Source organism: Triticum aestivum, chromosome 1B, assembly GCF_018294505.1.
Source record: "Triticum aestivum cultivar Chinese Spring chromosome 1B, IWGSC CS RefSeq v2.1, whole genome shotgun sequence".
In the NCBI taxonomy this organism is placed as follows: Eukaryota; Viridiplantae; Streptophyta; class Magnoliopsida; order Poales; family Poaceae; genus Triticum; species Triticum aestivum.
This window is the reverse complement of record NC_057795.1, coordinates 106,398,358-106,403,143: the sequence shown is the minus strand read 5'-3', so window position 1 is coordinate 106,403,143 and position 4,786 is coordinate 106,398,358. Positions and strand designations below refer to the sequence as shown.

Sequence of the window (4,786 nt, the reverse complement as noted above, 5' to 3'; positions counted from 1 at the left end):
ATGCAAACTTCATGCCACTCAAGGACTTTCAAGAGAGGATATGAAATGACTTCTCCAAAGTTTAAATGAAAGAGAGTGGGGAGTTAAACCACTTTTCAAATTCCATTTGGAATCCTTCCCATTTGAATAGTTTCAAATTCCCCTGACCCATTTCAAAATAAAGAGAGGAGAAATATGACGCTCCAAACAAGGGGCAAATTTGAAATATATTTGAATGAGGAAAAACAGAAAAGATTTGGAAGTGGTTTGAATTTTCAATTTCTAAACCATTTAGGAGTTATTTGGCTTTTAATCAAATTATTTTTTCTCCTAAAAATAACTAAATGGAAATAAGGGTAAAATGGTTCCCTTCTATGGAAAATTAGGAGAAAATAATTTTGAAATCATTTTGGTATTTAAAAAAATGATTTTTATTGGGTTTTATTGCAACACTAGCACTGTTTGCTTTGTTTGATTTTTTGTAGATTTTAGTTGGCCCTGAGAAATAGTTCACGCTGTAGGAATTCTTTTTCTTAAATTATGATATATAATATGCCTATGTATTAGTTTTATTTTATTTTCAGCTTACTTGTTTTCGGGGGCAACTAACTAACGAGCGCTCCTTCGGGAGCCTCGCAACGATCATCGCGACTTGGCGTGTTCCCAGCCATTCGCCACATGTCACACTCTGGGCGCTCCCTTCTAATTTTTTTTGCACGCGTTTTCGGCTTTTTACACTGTTTTTTTCGGGGGGGTTTTACGTTTTGGTTTTTCATCGGTCTTCCCTAGCTTTTCAATCAAAAAAATTCAAAAAAACAATTTGTTTTGCGCAAAAAAAGTTTTTTTTGTGAAAGTCACGTTTTTGTTTTCGCGAGAGGCACGATCATGCCTCTTGGAAACGAAAAAAAAAACGTGTTTTCTGTTTATTTTCCTTTCGCGAGAGGCACGGTTTTGCTTCCGCGAGAGGCACGGTTGTGCTTTCGCGAGAGTCACGGCCGTGCCTCTTGGAAACGAACAAAAACACGTTTTCTGTTTTTTTCTTTCGCGAGAGGCACGGTTTTGCTTTCGCGAGAGGCACGGTTGTGCTTTTACGAGAGTCACGGCCGTGCCTCCTCAGAAACGAAAAGAAACGCGTTTTCAAATTTTTTTATTTCGCGAGAGGCACAGTTTTGCTTCCGTGAGAGGCACGATTGTGCTTTCGCGAGAGTCACGGTCACGCCTCTTTCGGAAAGGGAAAAAAACCGTGCTCCCGGTTCGACTTTTTCGTCCGGTTTTTTTCGTGAAAAAAAAGTTCGTGAAAGCCTATCAACATGGGATCTAGTTTTGAAGATCTTGACGCGAGGAATCCTACGGCGAAAACGGTTCGAGATTTGGATGCACGATTTAAAATATAAAACGTCTTGAATAAACGGATCCAAAAAAAGAGAAAACTCACAGGTTGGTCTCTCTTCTCTATTTTTTTGGTGCCTGGGGCCCGCCCCACGTACATAGCCGAAACAGAGAAGGTACACGTACACGTACAGGTCGCCGCCGCGTCCGATCCTCTTGGAAACCCTATCCCAAGTCTTCCCTCGTCCAAGCAAAATGTCCTATAAATAGCCACGACTCTCCTCTCTCGATCCCCTTCGAAAACTCTCGCGGAAACCCACGATAGCCCACGTCGTCGCCGTTCCGATCTAGGCCAGCCAAGCATAGTTCACCGCTCCACTTCGCCCGCCGGTGAGCTTTCTGTGACCCATCCTCCCATATTATACTTCCCCTCGGGATTGTGGATCTATTTGACATACCCACGTCGTCCAGGGAACACCGGAACCTCGTCCTCAACCTCGTCCGCCGTCGCCGGAGCTCCCGGTTCACAGGAGCTTCTCGAGTCGCCCCGCTCGCCCTGGACATCCCCGACCTCCACCTTCAACAAAAATCGGACCCCCTCGGAGTTCCCCATCCGCTGGGCATCACAGTCGACGCCGCCGTCGACCGGAGCCGCTGCCACGCCGAAGTCCACTTCCCTGCCTACGCGTACTCTTCTCTGTTCAACGTTCTGTGTAAGCCCCTCCCTTGGCCTCCCTTTTTTTCTATCTCTAGATCGATCAAAGCGTTTTGGTTTTTTTAGATTGGTTTTTGTTTAGATCGGTTTTAGTTTACGGTCAGTTCGGTTTAGATTAGGCCAGTTTAGCCGGTTTTTCTTTTCTGTGCACGCATGCATATTTCCGTTAAGTTTCGGCTGAGCGCTGTTTTCGCTCAGCCGCTAGCCCAGTAGACTTGCCCGTTCTGTTTGTTTTTTTGTTTCTATAAAAAACAGAGAAGTTTCAATCTTAGATACCCAATATCTTTTATGTTTTAGATCCAAATTGAGTGATCCTTTTTGCATTTGTCACAAATTTGTTGAAGTTTCTATTTGTGTACTTATTTTTCAAATTTGAGTAATTTAAATTTGAATTTGATAAATTTTGTTCAAATCACTAATTTGGTCATATTCTGAGTTTTACAAAGTATTTTTGATTGATTCTTTTTGCTACGGTTTTATTATTGTTTTTTCTAACCAGTAGCATATAGTGATTTATTTTTAGTTTATTTTAAATTAGGTTTTTAGGCAAAACAGTACTGTTTTAGTTCTAGTTTTGTTTTAGCCTTTCTTTATAGTTTTAATTGTTTTTAAATTATTTATTTTTGTCACTTTTGACCAATTTAGTTTTATTTATGCTATTTACCTGTAGACAATTTTATTCTTATTGTAAAATTTTATTTTTTCTTTAGTTTTCTATGAAAACTTGTATAGGTCATAGTTAGAGTTTTATAAAAGCTTTTCATTTGTTTCTTTTTGCTACGAAAAGTTTGTGAAAAATCTTTCTATTATTTTTATAAAACTTTATTTATTTTCTGTTAAATTATTTGTTTAAAAAATATTTGATGTTAAGTCTAGGGCAACATATCTCGTGAATCCGGGCTATTTCCTGTGTCCGTGTATCCCTTCTTTCTCAGCCCCACGATCTTAATCCTGAGAATTAGCAGCTTAGTGGTAATTTTACACTAATACGCCCACCCTCCAACTAAAACCTGCAATTTAATTTTGCAAGGATACCCTGACCGCGCGTGTGCCTCGTGCGCCGCCGCCGTCAAACGCCAGGCGTCTCTGATTTCCGTTGAGTTGATCCCGACGTCCACCGGCAGGAAGCCCATACAGGTAGCATCCCTATCCTGTATATGCTCCATTGCTTCCACGGTTGATACGAACCTGACAAGAACCGGCAAGCCATCCATGCATGTATTTCTCCGATCTAGACCCATCTCCTTTATAAGACTATAACAAGTGATACTTTGGTGCAGTGGCGACTACGGATGAACAACTAGCAGGTAGTACCACTTGCAATCAGAGACACGAGGGCACCAAAAGTTTGAGGTAAAAACAAATTCGATCCTTGTGTATACATCCGTAAGTGTAGTTTGAAGGCTAATATTATAATCCTGTGTGTAGCAGTATGGATCCTATGAATAACGTTCAAATGCATACGAGCCAGGGAGGATTTAGTACGCCCAAAAAGAACACAGACATACCTCTCTTCGTAAGTCCACTTTGCACTAAGAACAGAAACTAGGCATGAAGATGCTTATTTTGGTTTATTCTTGATATTGCAGTCTTCGTTTTTTATACCTGAATGTGATGAGCATCTGAAGCCTAAAGTGGGTATGACATTTGAAGGACTCGAGGCCGTGGAGAAGTTCTACAAGGAATATGCGCATCAATCAGGTTTTGGTGTTCGCATTGGACAACAAAAAAAGAATGAGAATAAGGTGGTCCGTACTAAGCGTTTCATGTGTAATAGGGAAGGATTCCAGGCAAAAGATAGTAAAGAGACTAATGACCCCTTGAAGAAAAGGCGTAAGCAGACAGATACACGATGCGGTTGTGATGCCCATATCTTTGTTAGACTTTGTGGGGAGAACACCTACAAGATAGACTCACTGATTGAGCACCATGTTCATGGTCTTGTATCGCCTAATAAGTGTCATTTGATCAGATCAAATCGTAGAGTTAGTGAGAGGGCAAAAAATACTTTATACACATGTCATAAGGCAAGTATTGGAACGTCGCAGGCATACAGGCTCCTGCAAGTTAGTGAGGGTGGAATTCTGAATGCTGGGTGCACAAAGAGGGACTTGCAGAATTACTACCGCGGACTCAGGTATAAAATCAGAGATGCAGATTGTCGGATGGTAGGTGCGACATATGCCAACGGATGGCTTATCATTGTGGGAGCCAATAAGACATCGCTGGTGCCTGGAAACGGGATAAGGCGAAGACATGCACGTCGGCGGATCTTACCCAGGTTGGGGGCTCTCCGTGGAGATAATATCCCTACTACTGCTCTGTGGGGTCTCCGCATGATCACTAGATCGATAAGAAGCTACAAGAGGCTCCTTGAGCTGTTCGGTGGGAGGAGGAAGAAGGGCAAGGCTAGCTCTCTTCTCTCCCTATGGTAGTGTCTAAAACTCTCTCGGATCAACCCTTTGCATGGGTGTCCCGGGGGTTTATATAGGCCTACCCCCAGGGGGTACAATGGTAATCCGGCCTGGGCGTGGGCCCAGGCCGTTAGTGTCTACGTCCGCCGACTTCTAGGGCCCACCGACTGGTGGGTCCCACCGGCTGCCGGCCCATTGGTTGACAAGACGGCCCCACCACTTGGGGGGTCTTGTCGGGGGTTGGTTACTGTCGCCTCGCCTCTGATGACGAGGGCTTTGTCGAGGTAAGCATGGCTACAGTGCCGCCGCCTTGCGGGCGCTCACTGTAGCCTTACCTCGTCTTGTCTTC

General features: G+C 43.2%; 1 long non-coding RNA gene across 1 annotated transcript; it reads left to right on the top strand.

Annotated features, from left to right (window-relative positions):
• Positions 1-1,579: 1,579 nt before the first annotated feature.
• LOC123087637 (uncharacterized) lies at positions 1,580-3,953 on the top strand. The gene is made up of 6 exons (XR_006441458.1): positions 1,580-1,698; positions 1,780-2,021; positions 3,054-3,160; positions 3,304-3,376; positions 3,455-3,539; positions 3,613-3,953. It is a non-coding gene; the product is annotated as an uncharacterized lncRNA (long non-coding RNA).
• The last annotated feature ends 833 nt before the right edge of the window (positions 3,954-4,786 follow it).